The 22,658-nt window shown below is 51.4% G+C and overlaps 1 protein-coding gene across 1 annotated transcript in view; it reads left to right on the top strand.

Moving 5' to 3' along the window:
- Positions 1–1,521: 1,521 nt before the first annotated feature.
- The window catches only part of CAMKV (CaM kinase like vesicle associated), a 104,807-nt gene continuing 83,670 nt past the window's right edge, over positions 1,522–22,658 (top strand). The window contains exon 1 of the mRNA XM_083155839.1: positions 1,522–1,678. The gene's annotated coding sequence lies outside the window, so the exon portion shown is untranslated. The remainder of the gene's footprint in view (positions 1,679–22,658) is intronic.

Below are 22,658 nucleotides of genomic sequence, written 5' to 3'. Positions count from 1 at the left end.
GCAGGATCGATGTTGAGCAGCGTTCGGTTGGAACCAATGGTGAGGCAAAATCGGACTGGAACCGATGGTGAGGCAATATCGGACTAGAACAGGTGGTGTGGCAAAGTCGGACTGGAACCGGACTGGGCAGCTTTAGGGGCACATTTATCATTATATAGCGATGCCGGCGTGATGACATCGCCGGGCATCGCATTGCGGTATCATACCGCCTGGATGTATCAATTTGAGGGCGCAGGGACAGGACTCTGGGGGGTCAGCGCATGCGCGGTAATGCTCCGACCCCCACCGACCCCTCTGAACGCACTGACCGCACTGCAGCCATAGACTACTATGGGCTATCGCCATATCAGAATGGCGATATCCCAGGGGTGCGAAGCCGGGCTGCCCGATGTTGATACATCGGGCAGCTTCGCATCCTCAATAGAAACCTATGGGGGATGCGATCGTCGGAGGTGAAGGGGCGATCGCAGCAGAGATTGGAGATTCCTGCTGCGGTTCCCCTTTAATACATTTGGGGGATACTAAATATTTGCGGTTAACCCTGAAAACAGATGTTTTCGGGAATTTAGCCGCAAATATTGCTTGATAAATGCTGCCCTTATTCTGACACTGCAATGTAGCTCTAAGCTAGGACACACTCTTCCCACACCTAGCTCTCTGCACATGTCACATCTGCCTCCTGCAGCGCAGCATGGTGTTACCCAGGTGCTCAGTTACTGTCTGCTTCTGCATGTAGCCAACACATACTGGACAGCTTTATTCTCACACTGCAATGCAGCTCTGACCTAGGACATGCCCCTCCCACACCTAGCTCTCTGCACATGTTACATCTGCCCCCTGCAGTGCAGCATGGTGTTACCTAGGTGCTCAGTTACTGGCTGCTTCTGCATGTAGCCCACACATGCTGGGCCCCTTCACTTGTGAGATTTGACCCAATTCAGGTGGATTGAGTCAATTTATCTGACCAAATCTGATGTGCCTGATGTAGGACACAATCCACAATCCCATGCCATTGGGTATAACCAAGAGATTGTAAGAGATTGAGCCTCCTGGACATAGGATAAATCTCGAGTCAATCAGGTCCAATTTGTTGAACAATAAGTTGGACAAGTGTAAGGGGGCTATTCTCAAACTGCAATGTAGCTGTGAGCTAGGACACACCCTCCCACACCTAACTCTCTGCACATGTTACATCTGCCCCTTGCAGTGCAGCATGGTGTTACCCAGGTGTGGTTGTTCACCATCGATGGTTTGTCTCCGATGACTCGATACGGTACTCCCACCCCTCACGAGCGTACAGCACCAGTAGTTGTTACTTTTACAATCTCCCTAAATTGCTTTTTCAATAATAAGCAAGTCCTATAGTGTATGACGTGTATATCTGCCACATTCCGGGAGATTCCACGTCACAGCAAAGGTGGATACACAATAAGCCCCTCATCCTGGCAGTAATAAGCATGGGTGATGCTGGCAGTGTGCTTGTGATGTCATCAGGTGCCTGTCCCCCTCCTCCTGTGTGGGAGGGACCACATGTCAGTTTGAAGCTGCAAGTTTCACAAGGGGGCTTTAAGTGAGGAGCACATGGAGCAGGCAGTGTTCTCCTGATCTCTCTGCGAGCGGAGACAGCTGTGTGCGAGGAGAGGACACGTTCTGCCAGCAGAAGTACTACAATACTCAGGTAAGACCATGGGGATCCTGCACCTGGGGGTGGCACACCTGCAGAGAAAAAGGGGGGGCACTGTACTCTGCAACTTGGTGCCTTATTGGGATATGCAGGTGGGTCACTGATCTGCAGAGCTGACAATCTAAGGGGAAATAGAAAGATGAAGCTATAATAGGATAGGATAAAGGATACAACATAAGGCCGCCAGTGAGATGGAGACAGCATTGCATTAGCATTAATATCCCAGAACATTAACCATCGCGTTACCAAACTTCAGGTTGTTATGCCAGGGTGAGCTGGAGGATCCGCAGCCTCTTATGTAACCTTAGCATCCATTAACCAATTCATGGCCAAAGCAGAGGATCCTGGGGTCATAGGTTGCTGAATTAGTAAATGATTGCCCTGTACCCCCAGCTCATGCCCCTGTTCCCAGCTCTGCGTGCCCAGGGACTGTTGGGTTAATCCTCAGAGTATTTCTGGCTGTACAATGCGCGATGCTATTTTGGCAGAGATTTTTGTCACCTAGCGCTGAGTGTGCAGACAGATTTGTGAAGGAATTAGGTCTGCTCCCCTGGGGGAGACCTCTGCGCTGGCTCCTGCCTGCCTAATTGCCTCTAACCCCCTTCTCCACGTTCACCGATCACCCCCCACCATGCGGTGTCACCTGGGGGCACATCCAGCCAAATCCCCCCCCCCCCCTGCAACTGTACAGCAAGTTCCCTGCAATGAGACCTTTTCCCCCAAATAAGTATGTAGGTTATGTTACTGGCACAGATTTATATGGGGTGTCTGTGGTTGGGTTCTGCGCAGTTCTTAAGCTTATACAAATCCCTTTAGTGCCATGGGCTCCGGGCATCATATTCCTCTGCATGTTATGAAATTGTTCTGTCCGCTCTGCAATTGCTCTGCTAGCAGGATTGCTCTGCGGGATGTCTATGAGATTTTCCTCCGTGTCATGAGATTATTGTGCTTTGGCAGTGTGCGATGAATTTCCCCCATTGTGATGTGAACCCTGAAATTGCGCAGCATTTGTTACACAAACCCGCTCTGCGCCTTGTAAAGCTCGGAGCAATTCCTATGTATTCTATATATAACTTCTGCAGACTTCTCCTGTCCTTGTATTGGGAAAATAATCTCCTCTGCGCTGTGTAGTGTTGGTGTAGGAGATGAGCTACATCCTATGTGCAGTGTTATTCATGGTGTTCCCCTGCGTGTAACATCTGGGCATCCATAGACAGACGCTGCACTCACCTGCGCCGCACCTTCCTACGCTATACTCACCTGCTTCACTCTCCTGAGCTGCACTCTCTTTTACCACTTTTCTGCACCGCGCCTCTCGTGCCGTACTCTCCTGTGCCGTACTCTCCTGCACCACACTCTCCTGTGCTGTACTCTCCTGCACCACACTCTCCTGTGCTGTACTCTTCTCCGCCACACTCTCCTGTGCCCTACTCACCTGCGCCACACTCTCCTGTGCTGTACTCTCCTCCGCCACACTCTCCTGTGCCGTACTCTCCTGCACCACACTCTCCTGTGCTGTACTCTCCTGCACCACACTCTCCTGTGCTGTACTCTCCTCCGCCACACTCTCCTGTGCCCTACTCACCTGCGCCACACTCTCCTGTGCTGTACTCTCCTCCGCCACACTCTCCTGTGCCGCACTCACCTGCGCCACACTCTCCTGTGCCGTACTCACCTCCGCCACACTCTCCTGTGCCGTACTCACCTGCGCCACACTCTCCTGTGCCGTACTCTCCTCCGCCACACTCTCCTGTGCTGTACTCTCCTCCGCCACACTCTCCTCCGCCACACTCTCCTGTGCCGTACTCTCCTGCGCCACACTCTCCTGTGCCGTACTCACCTGCGCCACACTCTCCTGTGCCGTACTCACCTGCGCCACACTCTCCTGTGCCGTACTCACCTGCGCCACACTCTCCTGTGCCGTACTCACCTGCGCCACACTCTCCTGTGCCGTACTCACCTGCGCCGTACTCACCTGCGCCACACTCTCCTGTGCCGTACTCACCTGCGCCACACTCTCCTGTGCCGTACTCACCTGCGCCACACTCTCCTGTGCCGTACTCACCTGCGCCACACTCTCCTGTGCCGTACTCACCTGCGCCACACTTTCCTGTGCCATACTCACCTGCACCACACTCTCCTGTGCCACACTTCCCTGTGCTGTGCCACTTTCCTGCACCACACCTCTCGTGCAGTAGTCACCTGCACCACACCTTTCGTGCCGTAGTCACCTGCGCCACACTCCCCTGTGCCGTAGTCACCTGCGCTACACTCCCCTGTGCCGTAGTTACCTGCACCACACTCCCCTGTGCCGTAGTCACCTGTGCCACTTTCCTGCACCGCACCTTTTGTCCCGTACTCACCTGCGCCACACTCCCGTGCTGTACTCGCCTGCGCCACACTCCCCTGTGCCTCTTTCCTGCACCGCACCCTCCATGTTCTGTTCTCACCTGCACCACACTCACCTTCGCCACACTCTCCTGCACCGTACTTACCTGCGCCATTCTCATGCGCTGGACTCACCTGCGCCGCACTCCCCTGCGCCACATTTACCTCTTCAGCACTTAAATACTAGTTTAGCGCTCTGTCTCTCCAGTACAGTGAGATTAATGTATTGATGTAACATCACCGTCTGTCCACCTGAAAGATCTGGGATTGATCATTTACTACTCCATCAGACTCAGGTACTGGCAGCAGTGTGTTGCAGCAGACATACTGACTGGTCTCTAGTTATGAGCAGCTCAGCCTGGGTCTGTATTAATCAGACGATTGGATTGGAACGATACATCGGCCACAACGCTCAGTTCTCCCACAGGTCATTCTCTGGGCCGTCCGGATGGGCATGCTGCATATCCAGTGGGATGACTCTGGGAATGTCGGAACGCATTTTAGGAATGGTGAGCAGTTGTATATCGCGCCATCGTCCTCCGCATCATGCACGAACCACGCGATGTGTAAGAGACTATCCAGCACCACATTGCACTGGGGTAATGCACTTCCTACTATACACAATATCCCACGGATCAGGATTCTGGGGTGGAACACATCACAACGCTGATTCTCTATCTGTGGTTATCTGTCCCCCTGACAGGATCAGAGTTTATATTACAGAATATTATACTCTGGGAATGTGCGTTCCGCTGTCCTTCACCTGAGTGTGCACTGTGTGTTCTGCAGAAATGCTCTGCACAGGGAACATTGTGCATCTAATGTTGCATGCTCTGCTATAGGAGTGTACTGTACATAAAGCAGATTACTAAGCGGGGACAGGAACCACTGTCAGGTTAATGCCGAAGTGACTCACGCCTTTATGTAACACGCTGCAATCATCACTCCTGCAGTCTGCATCCCTATAGCCTGGTGTTTTACAGGGGAAAATCTCCTTCTGCGCGTGTCGGCAAGCAGCTTATTACATGCCGACACATGATTTATGAAGCATTCACCAGAATAATGAAACCGTGTAATTATCACTGGGACAATAATACAAAACAATAACTACATCACATCTCTTGTATTAGTAGCTGGGGCCCTGATTGTATCACAGGAGTAATAAGATATGATATGGAGGGGGGTTGTATTCTGATTCACTTGGAAAGACACAATCACTCTCTAATGGACAAAACCACGTGCACTGCAGGTGGGGCTGATGTAACATGTGCAGAGAGAGTTAGATTTGGGTGGGGGGTGTACTTCAAATAGATATCTATATTGCAGTGTAAAAATAAAGCAGCCAGTATTTACATTCATTTTGGTCTGACGGTTAATAATAATGAAGAAACGTTTCCTTTTGGAGATGGAGATTGCAGTCCGTTCCCCTCCCAGGGCTGCAGTGTCTATTGGAAGCGCTCTCAGATTGGGGAACATCCCCACAAATTAGTGTTATCCCCTAGGGGCCTATTTATCACCCGATCATTGTCCTTTCTTGTCTCCGCTGTCCCTGCCATGCGCTCGGAGGTCTGTTCTCTTCTCTCTGGACTTCTGACCAGTCCCAGCAGGAGCCGTTTCCCTGTAGAGTTTATGAAGTCCATAGGCTACAGTAGCCAAATGCCACCTTCTGTGCCTGGTACCTCTGACAGCTTAGGGTTCCGAGGCTGCGCTGTGACCACACACTATGTGGCTTATCTCCTCGGACCCTCCAGAGCAGCAGGATCGCACAGGAACCCCTTTCCCCGCCACCGGAAGACGGAAGAGGGTCCAACCAGGAAATCTTACATGATTCCCGGCTCCGATCCAATGCTCACTGGGGACCGCACCTCGGATCGGATGTCACAGACATACTATTTGGGCGGATTTCACCTGATTACTCGGCCCAATCCACATAGTGTATGGGCGACTTTAGTGTGTCCATGCCAGCTTTGATGTGCCCTGTGCCGGCCTGCACCCGAGTGCCTACCGCCATGGTGCTGGGAATTATGGTGGACATGTGTCGGTAACACACTGCTATGGCAACCTTGTCAGACCTGCCAAATGCATAGGACACATCTGTAACTAGAAATGATACACCAAGCTTCGTGTGGTCTGTGTGTGACTGAGGAAGCCCCCCACCCTTGCCGGCAGAACCCAGAGACCCCTTAGACTCTCACAGAGAGTACGGCATCTTATGCAGCACCCGCGGGAGGGCTGCGAGTACAGAAAGGATCCCCGTGGCTGCTGCTGAGTTGGGGAACAAACTCATCCCATCGCCCTTCCCTTCCCCTGTCTTCTGTGTTACATTGGGGGTGCTGGGAGTGTCTGTGTTGTAGGGGGAGGTGTGTGACGTCAGCACCAGGTCGGATATACAGGTTGAGTATCCCGTATCCGGATATCCGTTATCCGAATTATTCCCAAAAAACGTTTTTTTTTTTTTTTTGAAGAGTTCGAATTTTTTCTTTTATTCCCCCCCCCCCCTGACCCTTTTTTTATACTTACCTAGTCCCCCGGCATCCATGGCAGGCCTTCCGCTTCATCTCCGGCGTCACCGGCGCACCTGGGGACTCGCGCAATGCACTCATGGGACCGCTGGAGACGCCAGAGATGAAGCTGAAGGCCTGCCAAGGATGCCGGAGGACTCCATGGTCGCGGAGGGAAATGTAAAAAAATATATATTCCAAAAACAGTAAAAATCCCTTATTCAGAATGCTCCTGGTCCCGAGCATTTCAGATAAGGGATACTCAACCTGTACCTGTATTAGGGGAGGGTTTGTGCCATCAGTACCAGGCCGGATATGATAGTATTAGGGGAGGGTGTGTGACGTCAGCACCAGGCCGGATATGCCTGTATTAGGGGAGGGTGTGTGACGTCAGCACCAGTCCGGATATGCCTGTATTAGGGGAGGGTGTGTGACGTCAGCACCAGGCCGGATATACCAGTATTAGGGGAGGGTGTGTGATGTCACCACCAGGCCGGATATACCTGTATTAGGGGAGGGTGTGGGATATGCCTGTATTAGGGGAGGGTGTGTGACGTCAGCACCAGGCCGGATATACCAGTATTAGGGGAGGGTGTGTGACGTCAGCACCAGGCCGGATATACCTGTATTAGGGGAGGGTGTGTGATGTCACCACCAGGCCGGATATACCTGTATTAGGGGAGGGTGTGGGATATGCCTGTATTAGGGGAGGGTGTGTGACGTCAGCACCAGGCCGGATATACCTGTATTAGGGGAGGGTGTGGGATATGCCTGTATTAGGGGAGGGTGTGTGACGTCAGCACCAGGCCGGATATACCAGTATTAGGGGAGGAGCTGTGTGTTAGCTGAGCTCCTGACTTCCAGAGTAGGCCGAAAAGCCTGGGACTTGATTAGGGGATTTATCCCCAGTGCTATGGAGCCTCCTGGGGCTGCTGCCCAGGAGAGCCCCCCGGTCACCGGGCCTAGTCCGGGCCCAGCCCCAATGTCATCAGGGGCAGGTGGCCGGAAGGGGATTTTGAAGATGCCTAAGGGGGAGAGCTCGGGACGGGCCCCTCTGAATGATTCGACTAAAAGTTCCAGCTGCCCGGATAGACAAGGAACTATGAAGGTCTCCCAAGTCAGCCTAATCCTGCCTAGCGGAAGGCCGCTTATCCCCCCACCTAAGCTGCAGGCTACAGTTGGTTTTGCCCCAGTGCCAGGTGAGCCCAGAGCCCATGTTGCTGCAGGGCCCCCAGTGGCTGAAAGTGTTCCAGAGGTTCGGATACCTGTGCTGCTGAATATCCCTGATGCCGGGCCCAGGGTAGTTGCGGAGGTGCCTAGTGTGGACAATGACCCTAAAGGTATTTCTGCTATGAACATGTCTGTGCCAGTGGGGAAGGAGGAGGATGGTGTGCTGCTTGAGCCAAATGACTTTATTGTGCCTGTGAGAGGTGAAGAAAGTGGGGCTGCGGTGTTGGTGCCTGCTACAACGGTGCCTGCTGTCCGGGTACAGGCTGAGGAGTTGCCGGCTGCAAGGCGCGAAATAGTGATCAACCCGGCGCCTGTGGAAGAGGGAGAGCCGCGGGTTAATGAGGATGGTGCTCCGGAGCGGCGGCTGGTCAGCGGGGAGGTGCTGGCGTCCCCGTCCGTGGATGCGGACAGCTCGCGGGTCCCGGCGGGTGACGCCAGCACTGAAGAGCAGAAGAGTGGAGAGATGGCCGCGGCGCCCGGGGAGACGGCCGCGGCGCCCGGTGATGACGCGGCATCGGCGGCCGCGGATGACGCGGCCAGCGGCGTGGGACAGGAGGCGGCAGGGGGGAAGGAGGATGGCGGCAGCAGGAACGCGGCGGGCGACGGCGTGGTAGCGCCTGTCTGCCCGGCCAGCGAAAATGAAGATGGCGGCGGCTGCTGCAGTATGGCGGGTGACGTCAGCGCCCCTGAGCCGGCGCTATATATGGTATGTGGAGATGAGGTGGCCCTGGCGGAGGAGGTGGGTGGCCAGGGCACCTCCATTGCAAGTACTGTACCTGTTGATATAAAGCCTCCTGTGGTCACTATGCTGCAGGGTGATGTGCCTGCACTGGTTGCTGATGTGGTGCTCGCAGTAACAGACAATGGGGTGCTGCTGGACACTGTCACCAGTGCAGGGGGAGGGGGTGGTATGGTTGAGTCCATAAAGGAATGTGTTGTACCCCCATTGGGAACTGTTGTGCAGGGTATAGTGGCTGATGGGGGGGAACTGATGGATGCAGCACATGCCAGCACAGGGGAGGGGGCTGATACTGTTGTTACTGTGGGTGTAAGCCAGCCAGTGGAAGAGACTGTTATGTGTGTGCAGGACTTGCAATCCAGAGTGCTGGCTCTGGAAACTAGGATTGTTAGGCTGCTGAACAAAATTACAATCAAAAAGGAGAGGAACAATGCCTTCAGCACCAAAAGACCGATGCTCAATGCGTTGATCCAAGAATTGCAGGCAGAGCTAAAAATTAGAAATGAGGAGAAGGATGCGCTGAAATTAAAAATTGCTGAGCTGCAGGGGAAAGAGGTGACTGAGAGTGCAGAACTTCCCCCTAACAAGAGTTCGGATGAGGTGGAAGTGGGATCGGAAGGGGATAACCCTCTGTATGACCGCATTAGAATATTGGAGGAGGGGGGTGTGCCAGGTCCAATATTGCAGCCAGAGGAGATGGAGTGCCAGCCCTCGGTTAAAGGGGTAACGGTTGAGACTGTGTTTGGGGACAAAATTAGGGTGGTGAATGAGGGTACTGATGTTGCTGTTAAAGAAAAACAAAAGAGAGGGGAAGGTGAAAGGCGGAAGGCTGGGGGTGCAGGTGGGCCCAGTACGGCCGTTCGGGTGGCGTCTCCTGTGCGTGCTGCGCCCTCAGTGGCTCCTGTGACCCCTGCGGCATCGGTATCCTCCGCAGTGCCGGTGGTGGTGCCGCCTGTGGTCTCTTACGCTGGGATCCTGTCTGCAGGTCCGGTGCGAGTGGAGACAGCCAGGCCCAAGCCTACATGGGGACAGCCAGCAAAGAGGAGGAATGCTGTCCAGCTTAAATGGGTAACAGAAGGGTTAACTCCTACCTCCGCTGATGTTCTGGATAGGCTCTTTCTTCTGGGCTTTAAAAAAGAGGATTTCTTTGCATGTATACACCCGGTAGGCGCCCCTGAATTTGATATCAGTTTCATGACATACTATGGCTTACAGAAGTTTTGGTCCAAGTGGGGAGAGGTGAAGCATAACGACTGGTGGAATAAATTTAAGGCCTATGCCATAACCAGACAAGAAAGAGTTAAAGTGAATGTACTGGTTCGGAATGAGTCTCTGAGCCCATTGGATATTTGTTTCTGGCTGCAGAGGCATGGGGCGAAGCTTTTGTCCCCTTTAGAGAAGGTACCAGGGGCTAGGGATGTGTGGGGTGGGGCATGGGCGGTCTATGCAAATTTAAGGGAAGGTTGCCACATACCGTCAGCTGCATTCATAGGCAAGGATAGGGTGCAGTGCTTTTACCCCGGTCAGCCCAGGGAGTGTCACAGGTGTGGGGACTTTCGCCACTATAGTCGTGACTGTCCAAGCCAAAAGTGTTCAAGATGTAATAGTCTCGGGCATTTGGCCAAAGATTGCGACAAAATAGTTTGTAATTTGTGTGGGGATGATGGCCATGCCTTTTCTAGCTGCCCGATGGCTTTCCACAACACCTCTTTAGACGGGGAGATGGAGGGGGCGGCAGTGGAGGTGGAGGGTGGGCTGGTGGGGGCTCCATCGGTGGTGTCGGCTGGAGTCGTGATCCGGTCGGGCCTTTCCGGGGGGCCCCAGCAGCCCAATCCTGGCCCCCTGTCGGCTCTGACCTCCCAGTTGCAGAGGGTAGTGGAGGGACCCTCTGGTGTGTCTGATAAGGTGGTGGCTCGGAAGAGCGGAGTGGAAGATGCCCCTTTTCAGCTGGTGGGGAAAGGGAAGGGGAAGGATAAGGCGGACAAGCAGATTAGCCTGTCAAACAGCTTTTTCTCCCTGGCAAGCGAAGAGGAGGCAGAGGAGGAAGGGGACGTGGTGAAGGAGGCGGACGGCAGTCTTGTGCTGAGGCCAAAGAGGCAGAGGTTGAGGAAGAAAAGAAAGGTGGATGAGCAGCCTAGCCTTGCCCAGGAGAAAGCAAACAAGGGGGTAGAGCCCTTTGTCCTGAAGTGTAGGTCCTTCCTGAAAAATACCGCTTCTGGGGTTCAGAAAAAAGTATGCACGGTGGAGGACTTGGCGCCTCAATTGAGGACGGATGGGGTGGAAGATGTGCTGGTGGAGCAGAAGGTAACGGGACCGGTGGTTCAGCTGGGACAGGGTGACGGCCAGGTAGGCGTCGCGGGGCCTCCCCTGTCTGGCGCTGTCCCTGATCCGGATCCCGGTGGCTCTAACCTCATCGGTCCTCATGTCGACCCAGGTCCTCCCGTGGTGGTCGACAACACTCCTCAGGGTATACCTCTGGGGGCATCGCTGGCTCAGGTGTCTGGGGGCGGTGTTCCTGACAAGGGGGTTCTTGAGGAAGTCAAGAAGGTTGTCGAGATAATAGAGGTGGTGGAAGATGATATCCTGCCGATTGTGGAGGAGGAGGATGTCGGCCCGGGGGTCAGTGTTAAGAGCTGGGGGTCGGATGACGACCTTCAGGATAAGCGTGTGAAGAGGAAGTGATCTGGTCCCTACGCTCGGTGACTCTGAAGGATGGCCCCCCAGCCCATAAGATTTGCCACACACAATGTGGCATCTATCTTGTCCGTACGTGCTCGGCAGTTAGCTTATGATTTTTTCAATTCCTTAAATGTAGATTTTATTTTTTTGCAGGAGACCAGATTGAGGCGGCTCGCGGATATTCACAAGGCAAAAACCGAGTGGAGACGTGGGCCGTCCTTCTGGTCTCTGGCTGCCGAGCCGTACGGAGGGCTGGGGATTCTTTTTACCACCGAAGTTACCATCCAGCGAGTCATCGAGGTACAAGTAGGCAGGTGTATGGTTTTGGATGTCAATCTGAAGGGGCACGACCTGAGGCTTATTAATATCTATGGGCCCCAGACTAAGTGGGACAGGAAGTGTCTTTTCAGAGAGATAAAACCGTATCTCTTCGTGGCCCGGCAGATAGTCTTTGGCGGTGATTTTAACACCATAATTAGGCCCAAAGACAGGGGAGGGTCAAGGGCTACTCTGGGCTACGACTCCCTCTTTCTAGTGAGTATGATTAGACAGTCGGGTCTGGTTTATGTGCACGTTCGACACTCCCCAGACCTCACGGGGTTCACCTATCATAGAGGTAGTTGTAGGAGTAGAATAGATAGGGTTTTTGTTAAGGAGAGCTCGAAAACCTCAGTTCCCAAGCTGAGGCCGGTAGAGTTCTCCGATCACGTTTGTCTGTGTGTATCCTTGAACGCCTCAGAGTCCCCTCAGAAAGGCCGGGGCCTTTGGCGCTTGAACTCCAAACTCCTTGAGAGGGAAGAGGTTAGACAGTCCTTCAGGGACTTCTTTCAATCTCAGGAGTCACTTTTGGAGGCGGGTTGGAACAGGTCTGAGTGGTGGGAGGTATGTAAAAAAAGGACTCGCAGCTTTTTTCGCGACCTCGTAGCCAGAGAGAACTTGGTCAGGAACCGTGTCTACTGTGCCTTGAGAAAGAAATTAGATTTCCTGATCTCTGAGCAGGGTGATGGTGGGGAAATCTCCCGGGTGAAAGCTCAGATGAAGGAGTACCAGTACAACCGATATGCTTCTTTGATTTTGGAGAGGGATTATGGGAAATACCACTCGCCTGATCCCTACCAGAATTGCAGGAGTTCGGTTGACTGTAAGGAGGTGAGAGGGTTGTATGATGGCCAGGGTGTCCTCCGCGAGGATCGGGAGGACATCCTGGGAGTTGTGCAATCCTTCTACTCCGACCTTCTATCTGAGAAGCCGCCTATCAGAGAGAAGATGGAACGGTTTCTTTTGGAGACGCCAGGTCTCGAGAGTCATGGTAGTGCTCTTGATTCCCTTGGTGAGGAGATAACGGTGGACGAGGTCAAAAAGGCCATAGGCTCCTTGTCTATGAAAAAGGCCCCAGGTCCGGATGGGTTAACTTCCGAATTCTTTAAGTGTTTTTGTGACCTCTTGGCCCCTCGTCTCGTGGAAGTGTTTAATGAGTGCCTGGGTGAGGGCCTGCTCCCTCCTTCCATGAGATTGTCCGCCCTTATCTTGCTCTCCAAAGGGAGGGACCCATCCCGTGTTGAGAACTGGCGCCCCATCGCCCTTCTCGATACGGATAGGAAGATTCTGGCAAAGGTGCTCTTTAACAGACTGATGGAAGTTTCCGAGTCTTTGCTTTCGCCTTCTCAGCACTGCACTGTGAAAGGCAGGAGCACTTTTAGTGCTGTCCTTGGCATCCGGGAGGCCGTGGAGCGGTGCAGGGCTGAGAAGTGGGGAAAGTACCTGCTGGCGTTGGATCAGGCAAAGGCTTTTGACAGGGTAAACCACGAATACCTGTGGGCTCTACTGGCTAGGTATGGCCTCCCAGTGAGGGTGGTAAATTGGCTGCGGGTAATCTACAGGCAAGCCGAGAGCTTCCCTCTTGTGAATGGTTGGGTAGGTCCGACCTTTTCAGTGAATTCGGGTGTTCGGCAGGGCTGCCCTCTAAGCCCCCTCCTGTATGTTTTTGCCATCGACCCCTTCATTAGAAGGCTGGAGGGTGGCATTGTGAGGGGAGTCCAGCTGAGCCCGGAGCATTCGCTGGAGGCAGTGGCCTACGCGGACGATGTCACCGTCATCCTGTCGGATCCGTCGGAGGCGGATGCGGTGGTATCGGCCATCCAGGAATACTCGTTGGCGTCGGGTTCCCTGGTCAATCAGGACAAGAGTGAGGTTTTCTGGATGGGGGAGGAGGGCCAGGAATTTGACCTTCCGGATGGTCTCCCCCGGGCGAGCCAGGTGATCAAAGTTTTAGGCATCGAATTTGGCCCGGGCGATTACGCCACGCGAAATTGGGATTCCAGACTGGTAGAGGCCGGCCAGAAGGTAGAGCGCTGGAAGAGGTGGAAGCTGTCTCTCAGAGAAAGGGTGGACCTGATCAAGACTTACCTGATCCCTGTGTTCTTGTACGTCAGCTATGTGTGCCTTTTGCCAGAGTCGAGATGGGCGAAGATTTATGCTTTGTTTTTCCAGATGCTCTGGGGAAACAAACTAAATCTGATCAAGAGGACTGTCACCTACAGGTCGAGGAGGGAAGGAGGCCTGGGTATGGTCAACCCGGTGCTATTCTTTTTGATGACCTTTATTAAATTACATCTGTCAAGCCTCCAATTAGAGGCTCCTCCTCGATGGGTAGAAGGTTTCAGAGTCTGGGTGTCTCCTTTCCTCAACGCATGGTTAGAGGGAGGGTGTGTTAAAAGCCTGCGAGTCCGCCGTGGATACCTCCCGGCCTACGTGGCTCCTGTCTTGAAAGTGACAAGGCGGTGGGGCCTGGAGGCGGGAACAGTCAAAGGTTCTTCTAGAAGGGAGCTGGAGAAGAAGGTTTTGCAGTCCCACTTCCGGGAACAGCTGTCACTGAGGGACTGCCCGGGTAATTTGTCATCAGAGGGGCTGGCCCTTGTTAATTCCGGGAGGATCCCTCTGAAATATCAAGACATTGCCTGGCTCTCCTTCCACGGGAGGCTTTACGTGAGGGGAAACCTGAAGCATAGAAATGCCGATGATCGTGGTTGTCCACGGGAGGAGTGTCTGGGGGAGGAGGAGACTATGGACCATTTCTTGCTCAGGTGTCCCTTCAATGTGGAGGTTTACAAGGGTGTTTCCAGGGCCTTGGGAATCCCGTGCCTTTCGGGGCTCAGTTACCCGGAGTGGGCCTATGGGGCGTTCAAGCGTCCGGGTCGGTTTGAGTTATCCACTTTGTTCTTAGTCAGCATAGTTGTTAGATATTTCACGTGGAATGCACGGTGTCAGGTATCCATTAGGCAGAAAGTCCTCCCCTGTGTGGTGGTGGTTACTGACATTTTGCACGAGGTGTGGAAATTGAGGGATCTGGAGAGACGCCGGATGGAGGCCGGGAGATGGGCCAGGCTGTGGCGCCATCTTCGGCCCCCTTGAGTGGGCGGCTGTCTTACGGTAGTCTCTCTGGCTTGTGGCTTTGCTATCCTTTCACTCCCTTAGATGTGCATTACACAAAATATGCGGTTTTACATATGCCTGTAGCACCAGATCATTTCCTCTTGCATGCAGTTGTAAATACCGCATGTAAATAAGTTTGTTGTGTTATGTGATATTGTATGATGCATTATGTTTCCAGCTGATGTATTGTGTATTATTCATGTGAAAAGCCCGCTTTTCTTTTCTTTTAAATTTCTTGTAAGTGGACTTTATACGGTCTTTTCATGGACAATGTTTTTACTCAAGAAAGGGGGCTCATGTATAATCGCATGTACTTGTTTTTCTGTATGAAATGTTTATGCCTTTCTGTTGCAAGTTCTAAATAAAGAAATATGACCAGTATTAGGGGAGGGTGTGTGACGTCAGCACCAGGCCGGATATACCTGTATTAGAGGAGGGTGTGTGACGTCAGCACTAGCCCGGATATACCTGTATTAGGGGAGGGTGTGTGATGTCACCACCAGGCCGGATATACCTGTATTAGGGGAGGGTGTGGGATATGCCTGTATTAGGGGAGGGTGTGTGACGTCAGCACCAGGCCGGATATGCCTGTATTAGGGGAGGGTGTGTGACGTCAGCACCAGGCCGGATATGCCTGTATTTGGGGATTATCAGGTCTGAATTGCCCCCTTTATTGTATATATACGCTGCAGTGTAATAAAATGTGGTTTTAGAGTAAACCTTTATTAGACATCCATCAAAGGTTTCTGTTTAGTCACCCCCATTGTATGATGGATTAACACATTAGGCTTCAGCTCTCATCCACTCCAACACCAAGGGGCTCATTTATCAACGAGTGATAAAACTCACTGTGGATGATAAAACGCTCTGCGCTTGATAAATGATGCTCCAACCAATGAGCTCCCAGCTGTCATTATTCAAGCACATAGGAGCTGAACACATGCCACATGGGAGCTGATTGGCTGGATCACCATTTTTAATACACAAGTTTTATCCCTCCCAGTGAGGGGGGACTATGGGGTCGTAGGCCCCAAATTTTGGATGTGACACCCATATGTAACTGAGGGGGGGATGGAGCAGAGCCTAACTATTGCCTTGGGTAACAAAAACCCTAGTTTCAGCCGTGGTACGGGGTGTACCCAACATAACAAGACTCACTTTGTCACGTGGCATCGAAACGGTCATTGCAAAGTCTACCATGCCAAGTATGTTACATACAGTGCATACATCATGTGTAATACACACGGTACGGCTCCGGATTGGCCTGGGCACTGCGGTTACCCTATGACGGCTGTGCTGCCCTACATTCATACAGTATCTTGTGTCCATGCCGTAGCAAAGTAACAAACTACTATTTACCCTGAATTATTTATGGTGAGCATGATAAGGTCACTGCGGAGGAATGGCTATGAATATTCATGGCCTGGAGCGGAATTTATTGCATGTAAGCAAATTCTGCTGGTCTTGGGCCAGTGCCTGTCAGTAAGAGTGGGGTCACCTGGTCCTGTTGCCAGCCTAATGGGATCATTCGTGGACTGCGCATCTGTCACGCTCACAACTTCTATAGTACATGTGATTGGCCAGAAATGGCAGGGCTCAGCTCAATCCGCGCTGCATGAACGTTATAGAGAGAGGTCAGTTGCACATAAGGCACCTCCTGTGGGCATAGGGTGGGAACGCCCATTAAGGGTTTGTCAGCAACAGGTGCCTATCGCTCTCCCTACTCCAGTCCCTGCCCCGGTGGAGCTTACAGCTCTTGCCACTTGGGGACACTCCTATACACTGGGTGGGGGGAAGCATTAGATAGGAGCAAGCACTAGATGGGAGGAAGAACTAGTTTGGAGAAAAAGTTAGATGGGGGAAGCAGTAAATGGAAGGAAGCGTTAAATGGGAGTAAGCTCTAGAAGGGAGCAAGCACTAGATGGGGGGTGGAAGCTTTAGATGGGTAGATGTACTGGATGGGAGGAAGCACTAGTTTGGAGGGAGAAGATGAGAAGAAGTGCTAGTTGTGAGAAAGCACTAGATGGGGGGGGAAAGCAGTAGTTTGGAGGAAGTGTTAGATGGGGGAAAACACTAGATGGGAGGAAGCACTAGTTTGGAGGGAGAAGATGGGAAGAAGTGCTAAATGTGAGAAAGCACTAGTTTGAGGAAGCACTGGTTGGGGAAGGGTTAGATGGATCATGGGAGGAAGCACTAGTTTGGAGGAAGGGTTAGATGAGAGGAAAGGTTAGATAGGTGAGGGGTTAGATGGGTGGAAGCACTAGATAGGGGAAGCACTAAATGGGAGAAAGTGTTAGATGAGCATGGCAGAAATCTGAAGCAAAGTAGTTTTCCACCACCAGCAGCAGGGACCTTGCTCCGTATTACGGGTGATTTGCCTAATTGCTGTCAGGCCCATGACACCTGTCCTCATTCTCTGAGGTATGACGGATATGATCCTTCCTAGGCACTGCCATGTATAGTTCTGCATCTGCTGTCTCCAGCACCCACTTAGAGGCAGGAGGATCCCTCAGCCCGGAGTACATGCTAAGCTTGTGTCTGTGAGAGAAGCTGATTTCTCATAACTCCATACTTTGTGCATCCCTGCAATAAAGGACTAATATAACAAGACCCTGAGAACGACTTATATTACAGATGCCGTGTGCTCAACGCTACAGGGCCACAGATCCACACTTGTATACTCCATTTACAGGTTACTGAGGGTAATGTATGACCTTCACAATGCCAATATATTATGTAACCATGAAGTATCTACGTTCTGCCTCGCTCATCATACAGAGAACTCCTGTGCCCTGGTGACGGAACGCTGCCCTGCTGCTTGTTCCATCAATGGTAATAACATATTCAGGGACCCAATGTACGACATGGAAGCCACCTGCTTTATCATACTAAGCCACCCGATTGTAGCTGTCTCATATCAGAATGGGGATATTAACAAATAGTATCGGTCATATTGTATCAATGAGATACAGTCGTATTGACCATTGTGTCGACAGGCAACGAGGTCGTCAGGGTTCTAGGTCAACATGGTTTTAGGTCGACAAATGCGTTAGGTCGCGAGGTTGACATGGGGTTTTTCCACTGTTTTTTTTTTTAGCCGACATTTACAATCCCAAAAATACAACAATTCGTAGTCCTAAAGATGGAACATTCGTATTTGTATTTACAAATACGAATGTCTACACCATCGATAGAATACGACAGAAATCACCATTCAAAAGAATGGTGGTTTCTGATTTACTAAGCAGCCGTACTGATAATACGGCTGCTTAGTGGTGTAAAACACCCACGCAAATACGACAGGAAAATAGAACACCATTTTCATGTCGTATTTGCGTTTTAGCCTGCACGGATCAGTCAGATCCGTGCAGGCTTCAGTGTAAAAAAATAGAAAAATTAAATAAATTAAAAAAAAAACGGCGTGGGGTCCCCCCCACAGCCGAAACCAGCACCAGGCTGACAGAGCCTGGAGCCGGTAATTAAAAATCAGGGAACCCGACAAATAGGGGTTCCCTGATTTTTAACAACCAGCCCCAGGCTCCTGCTCTGGGGCTGGTTCCCAAAATACGGGGGACAAAATGAGTAGGGGTCCCCCGTATTTTAAGAACCAGCCCCAGGCAAAACCAGCCAGCAGGGTAATGCCACAGCCGGGGGGAGACTTTTTATGCAAGTCCCCCCGGCCAAAGCATTAACCCTACCGACCAGTCAGCCTGGCCAGGGTCCCCCCCCTCCAGGACTTACCTGACCAGGCTGAAGCCTGGTGCTGTCCTCGATGCCCCTGGGCGGTGGGCATCGAGCTGATAGTTGTGTAAAAAATAGAACAAACTATTTTTTTTTACTGTGGCACTACAAGTGCCAGCAAGCCTCCCCAGCAAGCTGGGACTTGGAGAACCACAAGTCCCAGCCTGCTGGGCATTAAAGGGCCCGCTGGGTCTTGTAGTGCCACAGTAAAAAAAATAGTTAAATAAAACACACTGACACCCATTTTAAATAAAAGTTTAATACACACATTACATATATACTGATACTTACCTTTTTTGATCCCGTAGGTAGCCCTGGTCCTGATGTCCTGTGTCGTCCTCCAGGTCCATGTCGGCTGTCTGCGTCGTCCTCCAGGTCCATGTCGACGGTCCGTGTCGTCCTCCAGGTCCATGGCGGTGTCTGGGTCCGAAGAAATCCATGTTGGAGCTGTGGAAGGAAATCCTACTCACCTGTTCCTGCGCTGAAGAAGTCTTCTCTTGATCCGACGTAATCCAGGTAATCTTCACAGCTGTCGGTGCTCCCCGCTGTCTGCGCTGTCTATGCATCGCGCTGAGGAGAGATGCTGAGATGTTTCATATTCGGCGCCTCTCCTCAGACTGAATTCTATTGGCCGCCTAGCAGGCCAATCAGGAGCCGAGAAAGTCGGCTCCTGATTGGCCTGCTAGGCGGCCAATAGAATTCAGTCTGAGGAGAGGCGCCGAATATGAAACATCTCAGCATCTCTCCTCAGCGCGATGCAGAGACAGCTCAGACAGCGGGGAGCGCCGACAGCTGTGAAGATTACCTGGATTACGTCGGATCAAGAGAAGACTTCTTCAGCGCAGGAACAGGTGAGTAGGATTTCCTTCCACAGCTCCAACATGGATTTCTTCGGACCCGGACACCGCCACGGACCTGGAGGACGACACGGACCGTCGACATGGACCTGGAGGATGACGCAGACAGCCGACATGGACCTGGAGGACGACACAGGACATCAGGACCAGGGCTACCTACGGGATCAAGAAAGGTAAAAATCAGTATGTATGTAATGTGTGTATTAAACTTTTATTTAAAATGGGTGTCAGTGTGTTTTATTTAACTATTTTTTTTACTGTGGCACTACAAGACCCAGCGGGCCCTTTAATGCCCAGCAGGCTGGGACTTGTGGTTCTCCAAGTCCCAGCTTGCTGGCACTTGTAGTGCCACAGTAAAAAACAATAGTTTGTTCTATTTTTTACACAACTATCAGCTCGATGCCCACCGCCCAGGGGCATCGAGGACAGCACCAGGCTTCAGCCTGGTCAGGTAAGTCCTGGAGGGGGGGGACCCCTTTATTGGGGGGGTCCCCACTCCCCCAGGGCCCCTGACCAGGCTGACTGGTCGGTAGGGTTAATGCTTTGGCCGGGGGGACTTGCATAAAAAGTCTCCCCCCGGCTGTGGCATTACCCTGCTGGCTGGTTTTGCCTGGGGCTGGTTCTTAAAATACGGGGGACCCCTACTCATTTTGTCCCCCGTATTTTGGGAACCAGTCCCAGAGCAGGAGCCTGGGGCTGGTTGTTAAAAATCAGGGAACCCCTATTTGTCGGGTTCCCTGATTTTTAATTACCGGCTCCAGTATCTGTCAGCCTGGTGCTGGTTTCGGCTGTGGGGGGGACCCCACGCCGTTTTTTTTTTATTTATTTATTTTTCTATTTTTTTTTACACCTTGCAGCCTGCACGGATCTGACTGATCCGTGCAGACTGCTAGAAATAATTCGTATTAGCAGCCGTATATACGGCCGCTAATACGAATCATTACACCATCGGAGGGTTACAAAGCAGTCGTATCTGACTGATTTGTAACTGATCCTCCGGAACACGACTTTGCATACGACTTAAACAGTCGTATGCAGTCGTAGGGAAAATACCAATACGAAAAACTAGGTTTTTCATATTGGTAAATTTCCCCCTTACTATCCCGAAAATACGGCAATTCGTATTTGTATTGATAGCACATCAATACGAATACGAATTGCCGTATTTTCGGGATAGTAAATGTCAAAAATAAGTGTATTTCTGGATACAAATACACCTATTTTTTTTACAAATTTCCTTTAGTAAATTTCCCCCATAACCTCTGCAGAGAGAATTAGATTTGGGTGGGAAATGGGGAATTGGAAGCGGTTGTAATATTGTTTTAATTGAGGTAATTTGAATAAAATAAATAAGGTAATGTGCTTGCCTGTAAGGAAGGAAAGGGTTAAGTGAGTTAAAAAGCTTTGCGCTTTCCATGTTTACAGCCCTTTTCTGAGTGACTGTGGTTGGGTTTTAGTTTTGTGTTCGTAATTGTGGCTTCGGGACCCATTACAAGAGTGAATAGCTCGAAACGCATTGGATGAAGCAGTTTCTGGTATCTCAGACCAAACAGAGGACTCGGGAGACGGAGACGCAAAGAAAGACCGCTGACAGCACTACACGGACCACTACAACAGAGGTATTGAAGGTAGAGTGTAGGCACTGTCAAATTGCGTGATCCCCAAAGCCACCATTACTAATACAAAACTAAAACCCAACCACCGTCCCTCAGAAAAGGGCTGTAAACATTAAAAGCGCAAAGCTTTTTAACTCACTTAACCCTTTCCTTTCAATTTACCTCAATTAAAACAATATTACAAGCAGTGGCGTAACCATAGCCCTGCGGTGGCGGGGAGGCGATGTAAAGGTGTGGGCGCCGGGGTCTGTGGAGCTTTTGTAATGCCGCTGCCACTGCCGGGAGCTCACCTGTGGTCGGAGCCCGGGACCCGCAGAAGATTTTTCTGTGGTCCCCGCTCCCCTGTCCCCTCTTGGCTTAAGATTTAATCTAAATGGACTATCACAAAATGTCCGCCCCCATACAGCAGAAAACTGTCTGCTGTATGGGGGCAGACATTTTGTGATGGTATGTTTTCAATAGACGCTGGAGCCAGGATGGAGCGGACAGGGGAGCCGGGACCACAGACAAATGTTTTGCGGGTCCCGGGCTCCGACCACAGGTGAGCTCCCATCAGTGGCAGCAAGACAACTTTACAAAATTTTTAGTTGCACCACTGATTACAAGCGCTTCCAATTCCCCATTTCTCATATATCCAGGGCCGGTGCAAGGCTTCTCAGCACCCTAGGCAAAACTTTACCCTACCCCCCCCCCCCCCCCCCCAAAAAAAATATCCCCCCCTCGTTTTTTTTAGATCATGTGGTCATCCAATCTCCATGCTCCCTCCCCCGAAGGTGGCCAAGTCCCCTGCTTTACTTCTGCACCCTCCCCTTTGCCACCCACAACAGAGTACAAGGAGGAGGGGGCAGCAATGTAGGAAGTATGACTCAAGGGGAAGTATAGAGGTGAGGTCTTAGAAGTTCCACAGCCGCCACCTGCATTAATTACAACAAGGATCCTCATAGACCTCCTTGATTTTTTGATTTGCAGACTTGGTGGCGCCCCCCAGATCCCGGCGCCCTAGGCAGCTGCCTAAAGCTGCCTAGTGTTAGAGCAGGCCCTGCATATATCCCATTATATGGAAGCCGCTGAAACAAAAATAGCGCAGTACTACATACCCTTTAGATTTGGGTGGGGTTTTACTTCAAAGTGAGATCTACTGTACATGGCATGTAAACTGCAGTGTAAAAATAAAGCAGTCAGTATTTTCTCTGCACAGAAATAAAATAACTCACCCAAATCGAATTCTCTGTGCACATGTTGCATCTGCCCCACCTGCAGTGCAGCTTAGTTTTGTCCATTTGAGAAGGAATTTGCCTTTGCGAGTGAACCAGAATAAGGGTCTGTCTGTAATCTGCGAACACTTGCACATAATCATTGTGACACCACCACTGGCACCTCGTGTCGCACAGTGTTAGACGACTGCAGTTACTTTCATAGCCCTGGTCCTGCTCATGGACTCAACTGAATTACAGTATGTTATTATTTATATTCTGTATAAATATTATATTGTATAGCTATATTTTACCTTTTATATTTGGAATATGCACTTTATTTGGTTATACTGTGCTTAATGTATTTGTTAATATGAATAGGTGTAGGCCAGAGTGTTATGTTTCCCATTGTTCTAATGCCTGGTACACACCAGGACGACTAGGGCCGATCCCATCAATCTAGATCCAATTCCGACCGATTGGATGTAGATTGTGTGGTGATTGGGCCCTTTTCAGTCCTGTTTTGATCCCATTCCGATCAGATGCGCGGCCCCGCGGGTCGGTCGTCTCTGCGTCTCATCAAACTCTCTAACATCCT

The sequence above is a fragment of the Crinia signifera genome, chromosome 8, assembly GCF_055691185.1.
Source record: "Crinia signifera chromosome 8, ASM5569118v1, whole genome shotgun sequence".
In the NCBI taxonomy this organism is placed as follows: domain Eukaryota; kingdom Metazoa; phylum Chordata; class Amphibia; order Anura; family Myobatrachidae; genus Crinia; species Crinia signifera.
Note: the sequence above shows the minus strand (reverse complement) of the source record. Positions and strands in the feature narration are given on the sequence as shown.